This window comes from Pseudophryne corroboree, chromosome 7 (genome assembly GCF_028390025.1).
Source record: "Pseudophryne corroboree isolate aPseCor3 chromosome 7, aPseCor3.hap2, whole genome shotgun sequence".
NCBI classification, from domain to species: Eukaryota; Metazoa; Chordata; class Amphibia; order Anura; family Myobatrachidae; genus Pseudophryne; species Pseudophryne corroboree.
The window spans coordinates 154,429,001-154,454,255 of record NC_086450.1 but is presented as its reverse complement, the minus strand read 5'-3'; the positions used below and the strand labels follow the sequence as shown (position 1 = coordinate 154,454,255).

Genomic DNA, 25,255 nt, shown 5'->3' with positions numbered 1-25,255 from the left:
ACTGCTGGATAGCTCCAACCATCCACCAATCAGCAAGGTGACAGCCATTTGCTGTCTTGTTGGAGACTGGAGGTACTGTAGGTAGAGAATGCTGCACTCTGATTGCTGGATCCACCAATCAGCAAGCAGACAGCCATTCAGTGTCTTGCAGCAGCCCTGGAAGCAGGTAGAGAATGCGTCCTTCAGCATTCTCTACCTACCTGCCAAGAAGGTCCGGAGGCACCAGCCCAGGAGGCAAATTACCTCTTGCCCAGCCCTCTCCTGCTCAAAGGCCCCTGGAATTGTGCGGCCTTGGGCCAAGTGTGCCTATATGTTAAGATGGCCCTATCGTAAGTGTTTGAAAGATGGAACTTGCCAGTGAGCAGGGCAGTAAGTGTTGCCATCACATAGAGCACAGGGCTCTGGGGGTAGTATTTTCATGCATCATTGCCCTTGCGTCTGGCTAGCAGGGTCTCTTGAATGGCACCCTGCAGCCAGAATGCCCAATGATGCTCCTGGCATGCACCCTGCGATCCGTACAGCCAATTGGATGCTCTAGTCAGTGCCGCACTTCCTTTTACTGGTGGCTCACCCCTTCTGCACAAATTCATGACATCATGCACTCAATGGGCAGGGCCAGCACAGGGAGCACTGCCGCCCTCTTTTGCCACTGCCAATCAGTCCTAATATTACATTACACAAACCCCCTTCATGACTCCTAATATTATTATTCACTGTAAGTGGCTGCATTTTTCTACACGTATAGGATAAGTGTACCTCTGACAGTAATTTATGAGAATATTTAAATTCATGAGGGCCAATTAAATATCAAAAGACTGCAAAATGAATGTTTGGAAGGACTATAAATATCTTTAATGAGTTACAATGCTATACACATTTCTGCAATGATTACAGTGCTGATGTACTGGCTTCGCACTCCCCAGGTACACAAACAGTAAACTATTTCAATGTATTTATATATTTTATATATATATATATATATATATATATATATTATATAAAGTTTCCACATATTTTAACATGATATATTTAATATGTAATAATCCTGAATGCGACTGTCTTGCTAATGTGTTGTGTCCTCTCATAGAAGGGACTTATGCATATTTGCAGGTCAGTCAAATGCAACAACTCCCTCATAGCATGCACAGAAGTAAATGGGTATATACTGAGTTGCACAAATCTTGATGAACGGTCCTCTCTTATATGCTTTGTTTTATACATACCATCATAATCGGTATGCACTTGCAGAGTCCTCTTCTTTGTGCAGAAGTTAAGTCTGAAAATAGGACTTTAAGCATTTTCGACAACTCTGCATAGGTTGCAATTCTTTCAACATACCTACACTGCCATTGCCTATGTGAGAATGCTTTATCACAGTGCACCACAGTTGCACTCCTTCAAGCGTAAGTGTGTATATGTGACTGAAATGTACAGTATATTCTCAATCAATTTGGAGCATGCACAGTAGGTCTGATTCATGTTTGTAAGTAAAGAAAAAAAGCAAGCAACTGGGCAAAACCATGTTGCACTGCAGATGGAGCAAATGTAACACGTGCAGAGAGAGTTCGATTTGGGCAAAAATGTGTTCATTTGAAATTGAAATTGCAGTGTAAAAATAAAGCTGTCTAACATTTGTAAGCTACATACAAAAGCAGCAGTATTTACCCTGCACAGGAATAATACTGTATAACCCACCCACATTTTAATATCTCTGCACATGTTCCATCTGCCCCACCTGCAGTGCAACATGGTTTTGCCAAGTTGCTTGCTTTTTTGCTTAACTTACAAACATGAATCCAGCCCAGCACGAAAACTTGCAAGTTATCGCTATATCAACCCCAGAGTGTATACAAAATGCATGACAAACATTTTGACTTGTCCTTTATCTTCACTTTTCTGTATAACATGGATTTGTCTTTGGGGACAGAACACAAATAAAGCTGTGTTGAAAGGGAATATATTCCTTATTTGTAGCAGTACATGTAGTTATGGGCAAATCTTGTGTTAATTCCACTGTAGAAAGCATTCACTGTCCTAAGGCTAATTTATCTGGCTAAATTCTCTATTTATTCTAGATCCAAGCCTTTATCTTTAGCTGGTTATTGCTAGAGATAATACGGAGATTTGAGATTTATCCCCGAACTTAACAAGAGCTGAGTGCTCCTAGAACACTGTTAAATGAGCTCTGATTCAGTGAGGGTTTAGCCTCTTATATATGCGTGGCTGTGCATTCAGCCTTGGAGCATTAGTTTGTAATTACATTTGTGCAGCTTGGTATTTAATTGATGCTTAAAACAAATATTACTGAAACTGCTATTAGCTTTACTGTCCTGATTTATTTCAACACCTATAGAAAGTTTCCCCAATAAGATTGTTGTGTTCTTTTGGGGATAACATAACCTCAGGAAGCACAATGTTTTTATTATTATGCGCCACCCATAACTCAATATTGGGCATTTTTAGTAGAGATGAGCGCCTGAAATTTTTCGGGTTTTGTGTTTTGGTTTTGGGTTTGGTTCCGCGGCCGTGTTTTGGGTTCGAACGCGTTTTGGCAAAACCTCACCGAATTATTTTTGTCGGATTCGGGTGTGTTTGGGATTCGGGTGTTTTTTTCCAAAAACACTAAAAAACAGCTTAAATCATAGAATTTGGGGGTCATTTTGATCCCAAAGTATTATTAACCTCAAAAACCATAATTTACACTCATTTTCAGTCTATTCTGAATACCTCACACCTCACAATATTATTTTTAGTCCTAAAATTTGCACCGAGGTCGCTGTGTGAGTAAGATAAGCGACCCTAGTGGCCGACACAAACACCGGGCCCATCTAGGAGTGGCACTGCAGTGTCACGCAGGATGTCCCTTCCAAAAAACCCTCCCCAAACAGCACATGACGCAAAGAAAAAAAGAGGCGCAATGAGGTAGCTGTGTGAGTAAGATTAGCGACCCTAGTGGCCGACACAAACACCGGGCCCATCTAGGAGTGGCACTGCAGTGTCACGCAGGATGGCCCTTCCAAAAAACCCTCCCCAAACAGCACATGACGCAAAGAAAAAAAGAGGCGCAATGAGGTAGCTGTGTGAGTAAGATTAGCGACCCTAGTGGCCGACACAAACACCGGGCCCATCTAGGAGTGGCACTGCAGTGTCACGCAGGATGGCCCTTCCAAAAAACCCTCCCCAAACAGCACATGACGCAAAGAAAAAAAGAGGCGCAATGAGGTAGCTGTGTGAGTAAGATTAGCGACCCTAGTGGCCGACACAAACACCGGGCACATCTAGGAGTGGCACTGCAGTGTCACGCAGGATGTCCCTTCCAAAAAACCCTCCCCAAACAGCACATGACGCAAAGAAAAAAAGAGGCGCAATGAGGTAGCTGTGTGAGTAAGATTAGCGACCCTAGTGGCCGACACAAACACCGGGCCCATCTAGGAGTGGCACTGCAGTGTCACGCAGGATGTCCCTTCCAAAAAACCCTCCCCAATCAGCACATGATGCAAAGAAAAAGAAAAGAAAAAAGAGGTGCAAGATGGAATTATCCTTGGGCCCTCCCACCCACCCTTATGTTGTATAAACAAAACAGGACATGCACACTTTAACCAACCCATCATTTCAGTGACAGGGTCTGCCACACGACTGTGACTGATATGACGGGTTGGTTTGGACCCCCCCCCAAAAAAGAAGCAATTAATCTCTCCTTGCACAAACTGGCTCTACAGAGGCAAGATGTCCACCTCATCTTCACCCTCCGATATATCACCGTGTACATCCCCCTCCTCACAGATTATCAATTCGTCCCCACTGGAATCCACCATCTCAGCTCCCTGTGTACTTTGTGGAGGCAATTGCTGCTGGTCAATGTCTCCGCGGAGGAATTGATTATAATTCATTTTAATGAACATCATCTTCTCCACATTTTCTGGATGTAACCTCGTACGCCGATTGCTGACAAGGTGAGCGGCGGCACTAAACACTCTTTCGGAGTACACACTTGTGGGAGGGCAACTTAGGTAGAATAAAGCCAGTTTGTGCAAGGGCCTCCAAATTGCCTCTTTTTCCTGCCAGTATAAGTACGGACTGTGTGACGTGCCTACTTTGATGCGGTCACTCATATAATCCTCCACCATTCTATCAATGTTGAGAGAATCATATGCAGTGACAGTAGACGACATGTCCGTAATCGTTGTCAGGTCCTTCTGTCCGGACCAGATGTCAGCATCAGCAGTCGCTCCAGACTGCCCTGCATCACCGCCAGCGGGTGGGCTCGGAATTCTGAGCCTTTTCCTCGCACCCCCAGTTGCGGGAGAATGTGAAGGAGGAGATGTTGACAGGTCGCGTTCCGCTTGACTTGACAATTTTGTCACCAGCAGGTCTTTCAACCCCAGCAGACCTGTGTCTGCCGGAAAGAGAGATCCAAGGTAGGCTTTAAATCTAGGATCGAGCACGGTGGCCAAAATGTAGTGCTCTGATTTCAACAGATTGACCACCCGTGAATCCTTGTTAAGCGAATTAAGGGCTGCATCCACAAGTCCCACATGCCTAGCGGAATCGCTCCGTGTTAGCTCCTCCTTCAATGCCTCCAGCTTCTTCTGCAAAAGCCTGATGAGGGGAATGACCTGACTCAGGCTGGCAGTGTCTGAACTGACTTCACGTGTGGCAAGTTCAAAGGGCATCAGAACCTTGCACAACGTTGAAATCATTCTCCACTGCACTTGAGACAGGTGCATTCCACCTACTATATCGTGCTCAATTGTATAGGCTTGAATGGCCTTTTGCTGCTCCTCCAACCTCTGAAGCATATAGAGGGTTGAATTCCACCTCGTTACCACTTCTTGCTTCAGATGATGGCAGGGCAGGTTCAGTAGTTTTTGGTGGTGCTCCAGTTTTCTGTACGTGGTGCCTGTACGCCGAAAGTGTCCCGCAATTCTTCTGGCCACCGACAGCATCTCTTGCACGCCCCTGTCGTTTTTTAAAAAATTCTGCACCACCAAATTCAAGGTATGTGCAAAACATGGGACGTGCTGGAATTGGCCCAGATTTAATGCACACACAATATTGCTGGCGTTGTCCGATGCCACAAATCCACAGGAGAGTCCAATTGGGGTAAGCCATTCCGCGATGATCTTCCTCAGTTGCCGTAAGAGGTTTTCAGCTGTGTGCGTATTCTGGAAAGCGGTGATACAAAGCGTAGCCTGCCTAGGAAAGAGTTGGCGTTTGCGAGATGCTGCTACTGGTGCCGCCGCTGCTGTTCTTGCGGCGGGAGTCCATACATCTACCCAGTGGGCTGTCACAGTCATATAGTCCTGACCCTGCCCTGCTCCACTTGTCCACATGTCCGTGGTTAAGTGGACATTGGGTACAGCTGCATTTTTTAGGACACTGGTGACTCTTTTTCTGAGGTCTGTGTACATTTTCGGTATCGCCTGCCTAGAGAAATGGAACCTAAATGGTATTTGGTACCGGGGACACAGTACCTCCAACAAGTCTCTAGTTGGCTCTGCAGTAATGATGGATACCGGAACCACGTTTCTCACCACCCAGGATGCCAAGGCCTCAGTTATCCGCTTTGCAGTAGGATGACTGCTGTGATATTTCATCTTCCTCGCAAAGGACTGTTGAACAGTCAATTGCTTACTGGAAGTAGTACAAGTGGGCTTACGACTTCCCCTCTGGGATGACCATCGACTCCCAGCGGCAACAACAGCAGCGCCAGCAGCAGTAGGCGTTACACGCAAGGATGCATCGGAGGAATCCCAGGCAGGAGAGGACTCGTCAGACTTGCCAGTGACATGGCCTGCAGGACTATTGGCATTCCTGGGGAAGGAGGAAATTGACACTGAGGGAGTTGGTGGGGTGGTTTGCGTGAGCTTGGTTACAAGAGGAAGGGATTTACTGGTCAGTGGACTGCTTCCGCTGTCACCCAAAGTTTTTGAACTTGTCACTGACTTATTATGAATGCGCTGCAGGTGACGTATAAGGGAGGATGTTCCGAGGTGGTTAACGTCCTTACCCCTACTTATTACAGCTTGACAAAGGGAACACACGGCTTGACACCTGTTGTCCGCATTTCTGGTGAAATACCTCCACACCGAAGAGCTGATTTTTTTGGTATTTTCACCTGGCATGTCAACGGCCTTATTCCTCCCACGGACAACAGGTGTCTCCCCGGGTGCCTGACTTAAACAAACCACCTCACCATCAGAATCCTCCTGGTCAATTTCCTCCCCAGCGCCAGCAACACCCATATCCTCCTCATCCTGGTGTACTTCAACACTGACATCTTCAATCTGACTATCAGGAACTGGACTGCGGGTGCTCCTTCCAGCACTTGCAGGGGGCGTGCAAATGGTGGAAGGCGCATGCTCTTCACGTCCAGTGTTGGGAAGGTCAGGCATCGCAACCGACACAATTGGACTCTCCTTGTGGATTTGGGATTTCAAAGAACGCACAGTTCTTTGCGGTGCTTTTGCCAGCTTGAGTCTTTTCAGTTTTCTAGCGAGAGGCTGAGTGCTTCCATCCTCATGTGAAGCTGAACCACTAGCCATGAACATAGGCCAGGGCCTCAGCCGTTCCTTGCCACTCCGTGTGGTAAATGGCATATTGGCAAGTTTACGCTTCTCCTCCGACAATTTTATTTTAGGCTTTGGAGTCCTTTTTTTTCTGATATTTGGTGTTTTGGATTTGACATGCTCTGTACTATGACATTGGGCATCGGCCTTGGCAGACGACGTTGCTGGCATTTCATCGTCTCGGCCATGACTAGTGGCAGCAGCTTCAGCACGAGGTGGAAGTGGATCTTGATCTTTCCCTAATTTTGGAACCTCAACTTTTTTGTTCTCCATATTTTATAGGCAGAACTAAAAGGCACCTCAGGTAAACAATGGAGATGGATGGATTGGATACTAGTATACAATTATGGACGGACTGCCACGGTTAGGTGGTATAAAAAAACCACGGTTAGGTGGTATATAATACAATTATGGATGGACGGACTGCCTGCCGAGTGCCGACACAGAGGTAGCCACAGCCGTGAACTACCGCACTGTACACTGGTTGATAAAGAGATAGTAGTATACTCGTAACAACTAGTATGACGACGGTATAAAGAATGAAAAAAAAACCACGGTTAGGTGGTATATAATACAATTATGGTTGGACGGACTGCCTGCCGAGTGCCGACACAGAGGTAGCCACAGCCGTGAACTACCGCACTGTACACTGGTTGATAAAGAGATAGTAGTATACTCGTAACAACTAGTATGACGACGGTATAAAGAATGAAAAAAAAACCACGGTTAGGTGGTATATAATACAATTATGGTTGGACGGACTGCCTGCCGAGTGCGGACACAGAGGTAGCCACAGCCGTGAACTACCGCACTGTACACTGGTTGATAAAGAGATAGTAGTATACTCGTAACAACTAGTATGACGACGGTATAAAGAATGAAAAAAAAACCACGGTTAGGTGGTATATAATACAATTATGGTTGGACGGACTGCCTGCCGAGTGCCGACACAGAGGTAGCCACAGCCGTGAACTACCGCACTGTACACTGGTTGATAAAGAGATAGTAGTATACTCGTAACAACTAGTATGACGACGGTATAAAGAATGAAAAAAAAAACACGGTTAGGTGGTATATAATACAATTATGGTTGGACGGACTGCCTGCCGAGTGCCGACACAGAGGTAGCCACAGCCGTGAACTACCGCACTGTACACTGGTTGATAAAGAGATAGTAGTATACTCGTAACAACTAGTATGACGACGGTATAAAGAATGAAAAAAAAACCACGGTTAGGTGGTATATATTATAATACAATTATGGTTGGACGGACTGCCTGCCGAGTGCCGACACAGAGGTAGCCACAGCCGTGAACTACCGCACTGTACACTGGTTGATAAAGAGATAGTAGTATACTCGTAACAACTAGTATGACGACGGTATAAAGAATGAAAAAAAAACCACGGTTAGGTGGTATATATTATAATACAATTATGGATGGACGGACTGCCTGCCGAGTGCCGACACAGAGGTAGCCACAGCCGTGAACTACCGCACTGTACACTGGTTGATAAAGAGATAGTAGTATACTCGTAACAACTAGTATGACGACGGTATAAAGAATGAAAAAAAAACCACGGTTAGGTGGTATATAATACAATTATGGTTGGACGGACTGCCTGCCGAGTGCCGACACAGAGGTAGCCACAGCCGTGAACTACCGCACTGTACACTGGTTGATAAAGAGATAGTAGTATACTCGTAACAACTAGTATGACTATGACGACGGTATAAAGAAAGAAAAAAAAAACCACGGTTAGGTGGTATATAATACAATTATGGATGGACGGACTGCCTGCCGAGTGCCGACACAGAGGTAGCCACAGCCGTGAACTACCGCACTGTACTGTGTCTGCTGCTAATATAGACTGGTTGATAAAGAGATAGTATACAATACTACTAATATACTGGTGGTCAGGCACTGGTCACCACTAGTCACACTGGCAGTGGCACTCCTGCAGCAAAAGTGTGCACTGTTTAATTTTAATATAATATTATTTATCATGTACTCCTGGCTCCTGCTATAACAACCTGCAGTGCTCCCCAGTCTCCCCCACAATTATAAGCTTTATATACAATACATTGATGTGCAGCACACTGGGCTGAGCAGTGCACACAGACTGAGTCACTGTGTGACTGTGTATCGTTTTTTTCAGGCAGAGAACGGATATATTAAATAAAACAAACAACTGCACTGTCTCTGGTGGTCACTGGTCACTGTGGTCGTCAGTCACTAAACTCTGTCTGCACTCTCTTCTAATCTACAGTATCACAGCAATCTCTCTCTCTCTCTCTCTCTTCTAAATCTAATCTAAATGGAGAGGACGCCAGCCACGTCCTCTCCCTATCAATCTCAATGCACGTGTGAAAATGGCGGCGACGCGCGGCTCCTTATATAGAATCCGAGTCTCGCGAGAATCCGACAGCGTCATGATGACGTTCGGGCGCGCTCGGGTTAACCGAGCAAGGCGGGAAGATCCGAGTCGCTCGGACCCGTGAAAAAAAAAGTGAAGTTCGTGCGGGTTCGGATTCAAAGAAACCGAACCCGCTCATCTCTAATTTTTAGGAGTGTTTCACTAAGGTTAGAGAACCTTTTTGCTCCAATGTTCCCCTTTTTGTACTGTTGGGGAGTGTTAGTATAGTTCAGGCATTCCCAACGTCGGTCCTCAAGGCACACTAATAATGCAGGATTTGGTGATATCCAGGTTTCAGCACACATGGTTAATTCAAATAACTGTGATACTAATAAAGTCACCTGTACTCAAGCATGGATCTCACTAAAACCTGGACTGTTAAGGTGCCTACACACTGGCTGATATATTGGCCAATCTAGTGAACGGCCGATATATCGCGGGTACGTCGGCCACTGTGTACAAGCAATATGTCTGTAAATGCCGTCGTTCAAAGACATATAGCATCGGCACTGCAGCACAGCCGATGGCCAATATATCTAACAATATATTGGTGCATTATGCTGTGTGTACAGGTGGTCACCTGATCACCCGTACACTTGCTGCAGATGCCGGCGGTGACTGACAGCTGAACTGGGCGGGCGCATGTAACTGTCCGTCCAGTTCGCAACATCAGTCCTGATGTATAGGGCAGTATGTATGCTCACTCTGCCCTGTCCGTCTGTAGATATATCTGCAGATCAATTGATCTGCAGATATATCTAGTACCACTGTGTACCCAGCATTAGAATGCTTTGAGGACTGAGGTTGGAAATGCCTGGTATAGTACAACAATGCACATTTGCAAACATGTTTTACTTCCTTTCCAGGTTTTCTCCCCTGAAAGGGAGGTCCAGAGGGTATGTGCAGGGCATGTAAGTATGTGTTTGGGTTTATCATGCCCCCTCCTTACATACCACATACACTATGACATCAACTTCACTGTGGAGGTACACAGAATGTGAAAGAGTGATCTTGCCTTCCAAGACCTTGGAAAACTCCCCCACATAACATGAGTGTCCTGTACACCCCCCAAGAGAGAATAATTTAACAATAATTAGCAAATAATAATCTTTTGTGTTGGAAAATATAGATTTTTTTATGACGTTCTATTAAAATGTCATGGTATAAACAATACAGATGGTAGAAGAAGTATTTGGGTAATTTGCCCATACTCATTCATTCTCCAAGATAGGTGTGAGATGGTTCACAATGCATAAATAAAAAAGGATATCTTCCTCCTATTATCTCCACAGCAAGAAGCAGACTTTATGATTTGTGTTTTGCTGTCACCTAATAAATAATGATATATCTGAGTCAAATGTTTTATGATATTTTGATGCAAGAACAAAACCAGGTTACAGTATATCATTAATGTGGGACACATCAGCACAACATTTGTGTCAGCGTAGCGTTGGGTGTTGTATATCACCTATGGATCTGTCATATTTTGCGTGCTTTACATTAGCCAGTGAGCCCTTCAGTCCCTGTCGTTAACATGAAAATAAACCCATCAATCTCAATCTCTCGCATTATGTTTCAGTTTGATTTATAGAAAATAAAGTCATTATTTTAGAGTTTTGTTTGTTCCATGCTGAAATTTGCTGAACGACAAAAGACACTGTCTCATCTATCACTGTTTTTATAATTTCCCCCACTTTTATACAACAGTATTAAAGGGAATTAGATTGTGCTGCTTACAGTACAGACAGGAAAGATATTGTCTTGCATATTTAAATTCCTACTAACGTTGATGAGTAAAACATCATAACTCACTCCATCATACTTAGGCCACACTCATTCTGCCCAGTCATGCCTCTCATTGTTTATGGCCGCGCACTCTCATCTCAAGTACTAAACATGGGGATTGTTGTGGTTACAGTATATCCCTTGTACCAGGCCATGTGGTGAGATATTTAAGAAGCCTTTCCCCTTAAGTGACTCTACGGCTATGCCCTTTCCTAAAATGACTGTGCATCTTTCACTGCAAGCAAAGCATTAATTATCTCTGTACCTATTAAGCACAGGTACTTATCTCAGTATCCATAACTTTTATCCTCCATGCCTATTAAATCTACAATACTTCAAGTCTGAATACATGCTGTTAGATTGGTTAGCTGGCACTAACTTAATGCTCCCTGCATGTTCCATAATATGTCTACTGTTTGCTATTACCAAAGGGACAAAGCTTAAAATCTACTCATAGAAGGTTAGCAACATTTTGTCTATCAGGGTTACATAACGAGACACTAAAACAAACACAGACTCTCACATGTTTAAAATAATTGGATAATACTGAAAAGAATGCAGAATTGTAGAACAGACTTGAGGGTTAGTGGAACAAGATTAAGTGAAACCCTATGCTGGAACTTTATTCACTTTTTTGAAGCTCCATCACTGCTCCTCTAAACATTTACCATGTACAGTACCTGATAAGTGTAGGAGAAGTGCATGCCATGCTTCTGTGGTGCTGCACTACCAGGGTGCCCCTCCTGCCCACCTACAGCAGAAACAGTTTTCTTTACTGCACCAAAAGGTATACTTCATCGGACTTGAACCTGGAACCAGCCCTACGTACACATGCTCAGTAGACACATAGCACTGGCCCCTTCTGAGCATGCAAGGCACCTTACTCACAAGAGTGAGGGCCTAAGAAGGGTGAACCACGTTGCAATGACTTCCTCCAAGTTTTCTATGGGACACAACAATACACTGCCCCCCATGCCCACCAAGGCAGTTTCTAGACAATTTGTCTCCCAATGTGAACAGTAAAAAATGTGCCCTTCCCCATGACAATAAAAAAAAAATTAAAATTGTGTGTGTAAAAAAGAGGAGGCATGGCCTCGATAAAAGGAGTGTGGTCTTGCATGAAAATACTACCTTACACCACGGTTATGACCCTGACATTATATTATGCCCCGCACAATAATGCCCCTTATAATTTATGCCCCACAGTTATGGCCCTAACACATTATGACACACAGTTATGCCCTTTACACTATAATATGCCCCACACCTGCAATGCCTCTCAGGTGTTTGTGCTCTAGTCTTCCCCAATTCTTTCAGCTCATTGTTAGGGGTTGGTGCCAGCATCAATCCCCCACCCCCCTTCCATACACACACACACACTTCTCCCAGCTCGTTGTCAGGGGTTGGTGCCACCATCTTCCCTCTCCCTTCTTTCTCCCTTCTTTCTCCCAGACACAAGTGTTTGAGCATGATCCCGGCACTTCCAGGTAGCGCTGTCTAATCCCGCATCATGTCCCTCTTATTAGAGGTCCAGCAGGACCACTAGCATATCTCCAATCAGGCAGTGGCCATTTTGGCAGGCGCATTTTCAGCTGTATTCCACATGGACGGTCAATCCAAATGAAATACAGATGAAAACAGTGGCTGCGGCACCACAGCTTGCCCTTCCCTGGGGTGGGGGTTCTTACACACTGTTTTCCTTCCTCAAAGATACTGCCTGAAAACATCTCATTTGGTATAACTCCTTTTCAGTTACATTTTGTAACATTATCCAGGCACATCTGCAATTTGGTTCTGGGGTCAGGTTGCTATATTTGGTCAGTCCATCTATTTTACAAATTAACTTTCATATTTTGAATATTTTTTTTTAATGGTATCCCAAGTTATTTGTAATCCACATTTGTTCAATTTGTTTCTTGTTTATTTGTCTTTTTTTTAAACTCTGTACCAAATGAAAAACTTTTTAGCTTTTACAAACTACGGGAAAAAAATATACAGGCTATGCAGAGCTGCCTGAAAGGGTATATTGTAGGTATTTTTCAGCATTAAGTTTTGCACCAAAAATGACAGTGGGAGTCATTCAGACCTGAATGCAGCCACGCATCTGTACGCAGCGGCTGCATTTGGGAGGCCTGCACATGCACAATGGAGGCGTGCCGTGACCGTTTTCAGGGCAGCTGTGTAATGGCGGCGGACCACCTGACAGTGCAGCCAGGCTACGCTGCCAGGGGTCAGCCTTAGTTTGATGCATTCACAGTCTAATTTCAGATGCATTGGGAGGCAGCGCATCACACATACTGGGCAGCCCCCAGCATGTGAGGAGATGGATGCAGATCTGGCTGCATATGCAGTGATCTGCGTCCATCTCTGAATAAGGTCCAGTATTAATATACAGTAGTGGTAGCAGCTTAGGCATTTCTATAATGGGTGCAGTGTGTGCAGTGTGCATGGGCCCCTGGGTCCAAGTGGCCCACACCACACTCCCTGCACCCATATATTATACTTACCCCTCCAGAGTCCCACGATGGCAGTCGAACAGTGCATACATAAATCACTCAGAAAAAATGGCCACTGCAGCAATTTCCGAGTGATTTGCGCACGCACACTGGAGATGTCCCTAGGAACAAGTCACAGGCGCCATGTTCCCAGAGCGCAGTAGACTCTGGCATTATGCCACAGTCGACTTGCTGCTGGAGAGGAGGCGGCCTGCAATGGAGGCTGCATGCGGATAACCTCCTCTCCTAAAATGCCCCCTGGGTGGCAGACATGATTACAGCTCGATATATGGGTAAAAATGTGCATTTAGTTCTGTGTACATGACAAGAGTACCATTGAGGGAAGACCATAATGTTTCTTCTGCAGAGATAAGAAGAAATAGCACCCACCTGTACACCTACAATTAAATAAAAAAGCTTTCGCAGACCACTGTGTGTCTCTGTGGATACAGAAATCTAACTATGTATAGCACACCGTAGAAAGATATATATATATATATATATATATACATATATATATATATATATATATATATATATACATATATACATATATATATATATATATATATAGTCGGACAGAGACTCGGCACTCCCATAAACAGTCAGCAGAACTTGGTCCGGTGCCCTCATAACTGCATGGCAGCAGTAGATATAGAGTCCTCAACAGCGGCACACAGGACACGATCACAGTGACACTTAAATGGATGTTAACGTTTCAAACCTTTAGTGGTTTTTCGTCAGGATACATATTAAAACAAACATAAGTGACTTACCTATATACCCGCCACCATACACGTGTGGGTCCTGCTCACCGGCGCCTGATGCAGCTTCCGGGGTCGGGCGCCTGCCTATGACATCATCGCACCTCCGTGCGCTTGTTGTCACGGCAATGAATACACCACTGTGACAATATACTGAAATAAAACATAAGCATACACATAAGTAAACTGAGAGATTAATCACTTAATCCAAAGGCACAAATTTATACAAAGCTACTGGATGGATTCAGTATTAGTTAGTATAAAGGCTGGAATAACTATATCAACCTATATTTTAATCATAAGGTAAATATAGTCATAATAGTATATATATTCATCCTATATTTGACAGGTCAAGCTACGTAATCATTTGTGCATGCAGATCATATACTAGAGGACTGGAGATTAGATCCAAGCTATATTTACATTATATATAATTATTTTAATGTGAAATAAATCAAATGATGACAAGAAATGCTAATGAACAGATGAAATTACAGTGGTAAAGAAATTGACCTGGAAACTGGCTTTGGCTAATGAGCTATGTGTACTGAAATATCCTGAGAATTGCTCGCTCGGAAGCGATGATGACTTTGCCAAGTGTGGGGGGAACAGGCTAGACTCTGCGCACATGTTTTAATATCAGCCTTACAGCAAAACCAAGACAGTGATGAAAAACTCTAATAAGCTCTATCTCATAATAAATGTGCATTATTTGCCAATTAAATGTGCCCGGGCTGTTTGTAATACATCTTGGGGAGCTTTATTTACAGAAATTGTGTATGCTTTAATGCTGCACAGTGTAAAATTAGGAGTTAAATAATTCTAAAAATATGTTCATCTAACTGAGAAAAGTTCAAAACAAGACGATAGTCTGTAGAAGAACCAAATACATCTTTATAGCACCAGGGACAATTTATGATGGTCAATTAATTAGGATTGTTATTTGTTTCTTATACCGGTTGAGTATCCCATATCCAAATATTCAGAAATACGGAATATTCCGAAATACGGACTTTTTTGAGTGAGACTGAGATAGTGAAACCTTTGTTTTTTGATGGCTCAATGTACACAAACTTTGTTTAATACACAAAGTTATTAAAAATATTGTATTAAATGACCTTTAGGCTGTGTGTATAAGGTGTATATGAAACAAATGAATTGTGTGAATGTACACACACTTTGTTTAATGCACAAAGTTAGTAAAAATATTGTCTAAAATGACCTTCAGGCTGTGTGTATAAGGTGTATATGAAACATAAATGCATTATGTGCTTATATTTAGGCCCCATCACCATGATATCTCATTATGGTATGCAATTATTCCAAAATACGTGAAAATCCGATATCCAAAATACCTCTGGTCCCAAGCATTTTGGATAAGGGATACTCAACCTGTACTGCAAATTGTAGTCTGATAATAAATGGGTTACCATTACCATTAGCACAGGTCAGACTTTTAAAACCTCTCAGATAAACAGTCAGCTGTTTGCAGCACACGTAACGTGGTATTTTGTAACTATTGTTAGGGCACCTGCGTGTTCCAAGATCCATTCTTCTTCTTAACTTTTACGCTTTTGTCCTACATAGATTGTTAGTTCCTAGGACAAAGACCTATTTTTATTTTGTTGTAGTTATATTTAAACTATCACTTTAGCAAATATAAAAATATAGAAATAAAAATTTTCTGTTTAAATATACGGTTTTATTTCACATTTCTGGTGTCAGTTTATCAGTGGAGAAGTTCATTCTTTTTTTCTAACATAAATATCCATTCAAAGAAATCAGTGTATAACTGTTAGAACTGGCAAACATACAGTCGTAGTTGACGGAATGAGGAGGACATAGACTTCCTGTTATGATTCCAGCACTCCTGACCAGAGGAGATTTTATGACAAGGACCAGAGCGCTGGAATGGAATGCAGGTAACGGGAGCAGGAAAGACTAGTTGCCCCTGGCGCCCTAACTCTATTGTCTCACCCGTGCTATCGGAAATCCCCTGCGAGACTATGGTTTCTTGAGCCCCTGGCAGCCACGTTTGAAGGGCGGATTATGTCTGCCCAACTCCGGTGCCCCCCGGTCTTAGTGAGAGACAAAGGGAAATCCGAGGCAGGATGATAACAAGAGGACCTCTGACTGACAACAGGCCAGGGGCAACAAGCTAACTAACAAAACCTGAAGTATGTGCGGAAACCCACCAGGGAAAAGGACAACCAAAATCCACTTGTCCAATACTCCTACCCAGCACCGCTGGATACCAGAGTGGACCTGTGGAAGCGGAACCCTCCGCGAAATGCTCCAAAACACAATTAATAAATAATAAAGCGGACAAGCCGCAACACACGGCAAAGCCGCGACTCACGAACACCACTGGATGTTATACGGTGATTAGTCAGGACTCCAGGAATAAGATGACAACTTCCGAGTTCAGGACTTCCGAATACTGGAATGACCGGATACAGCAAGACTGGAACAGACTCTCGGCAAACAGAGACAGCATGCAGGAAGCTATTACCGGCGTCTGTGAGAAGCCCTGAGAGTGCATATGAACAGGAGTCCTCCAATCAGGTGCTGACAGGGCTAATTACCTACATGCCGTGCAGCTGCCTTGCTGCACGGCGAGGAAACAGGTGTAGGTTCATTAAACCCTGGACCCAGCAATGGGGAACGCGGTCCGTCAGTGGCGTTCCCGTTGCTAGGGTCCGTGCGGCTCAGTGCGCCCGGCGTCCAGCGCTGCCAGGGAGCCGGCGGCTGTCCGCGTACGGTGTCCCTGGTTGCTAGGCGCCGGGCCGCACCGACGAGCGGACCCCAGCGCCTAACAGTACCCCCCCCTTGAGGAGGAGTCAAGGAACCCCTAAAGCCAGGCTTCCAAGGAAATTCCCGAAAAAATGCCCTCTTGAGCCTTGGGGCATGAAGATCCTTATCCAGGACCCAGGACCTTTCCTCTGGACCATAACCTCTCCAGTGAACCAGAAAATAAAGCCGGCCCCTGGACAACTTGGAATCGAGAACCTTCTCCACCAGGAACTCCTGTTGTCCCTGTACATCCACTGGAGATCTTCCCTGAGAGATCTTCCGAGGAAATTTACTGGAAGAAATGTATGGCTTCAACAGGGAGCAATGAAACGTATTACCAATCCGAAGAGAATTTGGTAAACGTAACCGGAAAGCAACTGGGTTAACTTTTTTAATGATATGAAATGGTCCAATAAATTTGGGTCCCAACCTAGCTGAAGATTGTCGAAGTCTAATGTTACGAGTCGACAACCATACCCTATCTCCCACCTTAAAATTGCAAGGACGTCGGAGCCGGTCAGAAAAATGTTTCTCTCGAAAGGCCGCTTTTCTGAGAGCAAGGTGCATTTTTTTCCAAATGGCTCTGAGATGGGAGGTTAAGGTTAGCGAGGAAACTGAGGAATGTTGAAAAAAAGAATTAGCTCTGGGGTGAAAACCAAAAACTGAAAAGAATGGAGACACGTTGGTGGAGGAATGACAAGAATTATTGTAAGCAAACTCCGCCAATGGAAGAAACTCGGACCAATCATTCTGGAGTTTGGCTGAGTACAAACGCAAATACTGTTTCAATGATTGGTTAACTCGCTCGGTTTGCCCGTTGGACTGTGGGTGGTAACCAGATGTTAATGACAATCTCATCTTTAATGAAGCACAAAAACACTTCCAGAATTGTGCAACGAATTGTGGACCCCGATCAGAAACAATATCAGTGGGCAACCCATGAAGTCTGAAAACATGGCGGAGAAACAACACTGCCAATCCTTGGGCGGATGGCAGTCGGGGAAGGGCAATGAAATGAGCCATCTTGCTAAAACGGTCTACTACCACCCAAATGACTCTGCATGCAGCTGAAAGGGGAAGGTCCACCACAAAATCCATGGAAATATGAGACCATGGCCTGAGAGGGACATTCAAGGGCATAAGTTGCCCGATAGGCTGTGCACAAACCTGACATGAAGAAACAAACTCCTTAACGTCTTTAGAAAGACCAGGCCACCATACTGAGCGGGAGACTAACTCCAATGTCTTAGAGATCCCTGGATGCCCGGAAACTTTGTTATCATGGAACTCAGTCAAAACAGTAGCTCTCAAGATCTCAGGGACGTAAAGACGACCAGCAGGAGTATTTCCAGGAGTTTGATGTTGAAGCTGTTTAACTGGGTAAATAAATCTTGTGTGAGTCCTGCCCAAATGACTGAAGATGGAAGTATGGGAGTAACAGGACTGTTATCATGAACCGGAAGAAAACTGCGTGACAGAGCATCTGCCTTGGTATTCTTGGAACCTGGCCTGAAAGTTATAATAAATTTGAAACGAGTAAATAACAAAGCCCAACGAGCCTGCCGGGCATTCAGCCGCTTAGCTGATTCGATGTATTGCAGATTCTTATGGTCAGTCAATACTGAAATGGTATGTGTTGCTCCCTCCAGCCAATGCCTCCACTCCTCGAAAGCCCATTTTATTGCCAGTAATTCCCGGTTACCAACGTCATAGTTGGATTCAGCGGAGGAGAATTTCCTGGACATAAAGGCACAAGGATGTAGTTCCAGAGACTCTGGATCCTTTTGAGATAGTATAGCCCCTACTCCAACCTCCGAGGCATCAACCTCCACAACGAAGGGCAATCCTGGATTGGGATGTCTGAGGACTGGAGCCGAGACAAAAGCTTGTTTCAAGGCCCAAAAGGACAACTCCGCTTCACGCGACCAGTTGGTAGGATCCGCTCCTTTCTTTGTCAGGGCCACAATGGGAGCAACCAGGTCGGAAAAAGAATGAATGAACCTCCTGTAATAATTCGCAAACCCTAAAAAGCGCTGAATTGCTTTTAAATTGGTGGGTTGCGCCCAACTAAGGATGGCCTGGAGCTTCTTTGGTTCCATAAAAAATCCCCGAGGGGAAATAATGTACCCTAAAAAAGATACCTCCGTGACATGAAACTCGCATTTTTCCAGTTTGGCATATAGATGATTCTCACGTAACTTTTGAAGAACCTGACGCACCTGGGTAACATGTTGTTCAATAGAGTCAGAATAAATCAGGATGTCGTCTAATTAAACGACCACGAATTTCCCTAGGAAGTCACGGAGCACATCGTTAATGAGGTCCTGGAAAACTGCTGGAGCGTTAGACAAGCCGAACGGCATCACTAGGTACTCGTAGTGACCCGACTGAGTACTGAAGGCTGTCTTCCACTCATCTCCGGACCTGATTCGGATGAGGTTATACGCTCCTCTTAGGTCAATTTTGGAAAAAATCACAGCCGAACGCAGCTGATCAAAGAGGACAGAAATCAGCGGCAGAGGATAAGTATTTTTAACTGAGATTTTATTTAGGGCTCTATAGTCAATGCAAGGTCTGAGCGAGCCATCCTTTTTCTCCACAAAGAAGAAGCCTGCACTTAAAGGAGATTTAGATGGCCTAATAAATCCTTTCCCTAGGCTCTCTTTAACATAGTCATTCATGGCCGCAGTTTCTGGCCCGGATAAAGCATATAACCTTCCCTTTGGCAATGCGGCACCAGGAATTAGCTCAATGGCGCAATCATAAGGCCGATGGGAAGGCAGAATGTCTGCATTGCCCTTGGAGAACACATCAGCAAACTCCTGGTACTCCACGGGAATGAGTTCAGGAATGGCAGCAGCTATTCTGACTGGAAACGAAATACATTTCTTATCACAGAAGGCACCCCATTGAGAAATCTCCCCTGACCGCCAATCAATGGTGGGATTGTGAAAGGCCAGCCAAGGGTGACCCAGAACCACTGGAACTGCTGGGCAATGGGTAAGGAAGAACTCGATTTTTTCAGAATGAAGAGCTCCTACCGTAAGTAGTACAGGGGGTGTATAGAGGGAAATAACCCCATTGGACAGTGGACTCCCATCTAAGCCATGCATGGTGACACACCTACCCAAAGATAACTGAGGAATGCCTAAGGCCTTAGCCCAAGTTAAATCCATAAAGTTTCCTGCGGCTCCACTGTCGACAAAAGCCGACACCGAGGAACTGAGGCTGCCAAAGGAAACCTTAGCTGGGACTAAAAGGGAGTTATTCGAGGAGATAAGCTGCAGACCTAGGTGAACCCCCTCACAATTCACCTGGTCAAGGCGTTTCCCGACTTATTCGGACAATTACGAGCAAAATGTCCCTTACCCCCACAGTACAAACAAAGACCAGAGTTTTGCCTTCTGGCTCTCTCTTCAGGAGATAACCGGGAGAGACCCATCTGCATGGGCTCCTCTATGTCCTCAGGGATGGAATATACACATGGAGATGACCTGACCGATGCTCCTTTTTCAGCCTTCCGCTCTCTGAGACGACGATCAATCTTAATAGAAAGCTCCATGAGTTTATCGAGAGTCTCAGGAGCGGGATACTGGAGGAGACTGTCTTTAATAGATTCTGATAAGCCGAGGCGAAACTGACTGCGCAGGGCTGGGTCATTCCAGCCACAGTCGTTCGACCACCGGCGAAACTCCGTACAATAAACCTCTGCAGGATTCCTACCCTGTCTGAGAGCGCGCAATTGACCTTCAGCGGATGCCTCTCTATCAGGGTCATCATATAATAGTCCTAAAGACCCAAAAAAAGCGTCTACTGACAATAACACCGGATCATCTGCTTTTAAACCAAATGCCCAAGTCTGGGGATCCCCCTGGAGCAAAGAAATAATAATCCCGACCCGCTGAGATTCAGTACCCGAGGAGATCGGTCTTAAACGAAAATAAAGTTTACAGGATTCTTTAAAATTAAAAAACTCTTTTCTATCACCAGAAAAACGGTCAGGCAAATGCATTTTTGGTTCAGGAACTACCCTCGGGGAAGTTCGTAAAAGATCTTCCTGTGACTTCACCCGAAGGGAAAGATCCTGAACCATCTGAGTAAGTTCTTGAATCTGACTGACTAAGAGCTGACCAGGATTTGGTCCTAACCCTGTTGGATTCATGAGGCCGACAATTTCTTACAAAAACTGAATAAGAAAAAATTAAACTACGTTTAATTTTAAGTTTTGGTATGGCCGGTAATAATGTTAGGATTCCAGCACTCCTGACCAGAGGAGATTTTATGACAAGGACCAGAGCGCTGGAATGGAATGCAGGTAACGGGAGCAGGAAAGACTAGTTGCCCCTGGCTCCCTAACTCTATTGTCTCACCCGTGCTATCGGAAATCCCCTGCGAGACTATGGTTTCTTGAGCCCCTGGCAGCCACGTTTGAAGGGCGGATTATGTCTGCCCAACTCCGGTGCCCCCCGGTCTTAGTGAGAGACAAAGGGAAATCCGAGGCAGGATGATAACAAGAGGACCTCTGACTGACAACAGGCCAGGGGCAACAAGCTAACTAACAAAACCTGAAGTATGTGCGGAAACCCGCCAGGGAAAAGGACAACCAAAATCCACTTGTCCAATACTCCTACCCAGCACCGCTGGATACCAGAGTGGACCTGTGGAAGCGGAACCCTCCGCGAAATGCTCCAAAACACAATTAATAAATAATAAAGCGGACAAGCCGCAACACACGGCAAAGCCGCGACTCACGAACACCACTGGATGTTATACGGTGATTAGTCAGGACTCCAGGAATAAGATGACAACTTCCGAGTTCAGGACTTCCGAATACTGGAATGACCGGATACAGCAAGACTGGAACAGACTCTCAGCAAACAGAGACAGCATGCAGGAAGCTATTACCGGCGTCTGTGAGAAGCCCTGAGAGTGCATATGAACAGGAGTCCTCCAATCAGGTGCTGACAGGGCTAATTACCTACATGCTGTGCAGCTGCCTTGCTGCACGGCCAGGAAACAGGTGTAGGTTCATTAAACCCTGGACCCAGCAACGGGGAACGCGGTCCGTCAGTGGCGTCCCCGTTGCTAGGGTCCGTGCGGCTCAGTGCGCCCGGCGTCCAGCATTGCCAGGGAGCCGGCGGCTGTCCGCGTACGGCGTCCCTGGTTGCTAGGCTCCGGGCCGCACCGACGAGCGGACCCCGGCGCCTAACACTTCCCAGCCTATTGCTCCGACCTGCGGCGGACAGCTTGCATGACCCCTTGTGTCAAGTAGCCAGCCGATAGGGTCACAGTTGATCCGATGCTGCATCCTAGGATGCAGCTTGGATTAGTAATGCATGCAGGAAGCGTGACGCCCCCTGCTGCATTACCATATTAGTGCTATCGCTGCTGCTTCTATGTAAGCTGCTCCAACCACATCTGAACAAAGCCCCCTGTACTGTCAATGTTATGAAAATAAAACAAACACACTCGATTTTTATATAATATTATATTGAAATAAATATTGCTCAGTCTCTTGCTCCACACATCAAAATAAAACAAACCTTGATCCAGTGTGAAAAATCTTCTTATCGTAATCCATGGGAAATGATACAGTCACATGTGGCATGTGGTTTATTTTATATAACTACAGTAGTATAAAAATAACCAGTGATCAAGGGGTTCAATGGCTGCCAATACTAGCAAATACAGTAGTTTTGCTAATATAGTGATTTGTCTCTTGCAGCCAGGGTTGAATTGCACCAGCAGTGCAAGTATGCGGGTACGTACTCGGGTACGGAGTACTCTTAAGAATTTGGCAGCAGGTACGCAGTATCACCTGCCACACACTTTGCCATTGCCACAATTATAATGTGCCACAAAGCAACAAGACCATGGTGATTGGCTGCATGACAGCTCCTCCCACTTTGTCAGGGTTACTGGGAATTCGACAGTGGCTGTATGTTCCTGTTATAATGGAGGCATTACTATATATTGTTATTACATTGGGGGCATTACTATATATTTCTATTATACTGGAAGTATCACAGTATATATTTTTAGCCTTGTCTCCAGAATACCAAAAAAAAGGGACTATGTCATGTGGCCACGCCGCTAGTGTCATGTAGCCACTCCCATTAGCAGCATGTGGCCACGTCCCATCACAACACATGACCACGCCCATTTTTCGGCACTCAGTACCCATAAGAAAATATTTCTACTTGCACCACTGATTGGCACATGGGGATACAGGGAAAATCCCTGGTGAGCCCAACTGCCTGAGGGCCCACCTCCTCCTCTAGAGGTCAGAATCCACACTATGCACTCAAATTATACATTGTTACTCTATTTGCGGGTCAGTTACCTGGTGGTGCAGGACCACGGATGAACACGGGTGTTTGGGTCGCTTCTATAGAAACTACTGTACAAGATTCGCCCTCATACCAATCAAAGTGGGTGGTCATAATGACTGGGTCCTGGAGTCTAAAATACTAAAATTAGTTTTTTTCAATACATGTTTTATTATTTTATTGCAGGGATGGGAACCCTTTAGCCTTCCAGCTGTTGTTAAGTTACATATCCCAGCATGCTCTGCAACAGTTTTAGCATGGCCAAATAGCAAATTTATAGCAGGGCATGCTTGTATGTGTAGTTCAACAACAGCTAGAGGGCCAAAGGTTCCCCATCCCTGATTTATAGGTATTAAAATGTCAGTTTAGGAATTTATACTTTGTTTTAAAGAAAACAAAACCATGCAACATATAATTATGTTTCAAGCACTGTGCCTTTATTACAGATGTGTCCTGCTACTTCCTTGCAGTGTTTACTCCAGCAATGCACTATGCCACGGGAAGTTGCAATCCAGTGTAGCAGCAGCTTTCTTACGGAAGTGAAAGGATCACGGGTACATGTGTACACTCGCACCTGCGAATCTCAGGTGCTGCCAGTCATGCTGCATACACTATGCAGTAAGTCTGTAGCAGGACACATCTGTATATATTAATTACATATGAAAACTACTCATTCCACACATTTATACAGTAAATTTATGTACTTTCAACTTAAGTAACAGAATTAGGTCTTTTTAGGGTCTAACAGTCAAAATAGGTAATTTTAAGTATTAAAACCCAGATCAGGTTATTTTAGTTCCTATAGAAATTAATTATGTTCTTCCCTGGTACATAAAATATAAAAGGAAACTTAATTTTTGAGTGTACTGGGAAAGGATTAGAATAAGTTAGAACCTAAGAATCCAGTGCTTAGTCTTGAAAAAACTTTGTCCCCTACTATTGTTGGGGGTTGTAGTATAATGAATGCAGTTCCTGCCAGTGATTGGAAGGGTATTGTAGCTCTGCATGCATCAACCAAACTATAATTAAGTCAATCTCGTGGTGATAATAGCTTAGATCAGTGGTTCTCAAACTGTGTGCCGTGGCACCCTCGGGTGCCTGAGGACACTTGCAGGGGTGCCTTGGATTGGTGGTCCAGGACCAATTAAAATTATTTATGGTCAATGTAATAGGCAAAACCAGAGTTGGTGGCTGCCAGTCATAAAGTTTGTGGACATAACTGAACCGAAGGATGACATATAAACATAATTTACTTAATTTAATAATTCTTTCTAAATTCTCTCATTAAGAAACTTTTGGCCTAAGCGTGCCTTGAAAAAACTTCTGGTACTCTAGGGCTCCATCATTCAAAAAAATTCAAGAACCACTCACTTTAATTCAAAAAATGTATATTATTTTCTTACAGTGGCATGCATTTCGCCTTCACTAGCGCTAATGCAGCTCTCACTTAATTTTAGATTTTGACCAATTAGTATCTGGTCCTCTATCATATGTATAGTTCATGTATGTGGTATATGTAGACAGAATCTCCATCATGTTATCAATCTGGTTCATTATCATGCATGCACATTATTTATTATATGTTATAAATGCACACAAATCATGCCTCAATGGTGACTAGCCACCTCCCGTCTGGTGGCTAACAGCAACCCTTAAGCATGGGCCCCTACAACTGCATTGCCACAGGTCGGCCCTTCATGCCCTAGTCCAATACTGCTTGCAGCTGATCATGAAGGTTTTAAGTCCATCCCTGCTTGTGTATAAATAATAAGTATTTATGTAGTTTAATCAAGTTGCAATTGGCAACTTGATTAAACCGATACAACATTAATAATTTACAAATGATTGTGTTTTAAATCAAATTAAAATCATATACAGTATTTTTGAGAATATTAACATTAATCTTTCTGAGAAAAATATAGAAACATTGTTTACTTTTTTAAAACTTGATCATTTATAAATCTTCAAAGTGTTCATTTTAAATGAAACTACTGATAATTCCTCATCGTCATTAGCAATTAATTATTCTGCTGTTTAGTCAACCTGTTTGTTACATAATGGTTTATGTAGAATTACAAAGTTATTTAATAAGTTCTCTAATCAAG

General features: G+C 44.2%; 1 protein-coding gene across 1 annotated transcript in view; it reads left to right on the top strand.

Moving 5' to 3' along the window:
* Positions 1–25,255, top strand: part of LRP1B (LDL receptor related protein 1B) — a 1,835,733-nt gene that overhangs the window by 1,101,345 nt on the left and 709,133 nt on the right. The window lies entirely within an intron of this gene.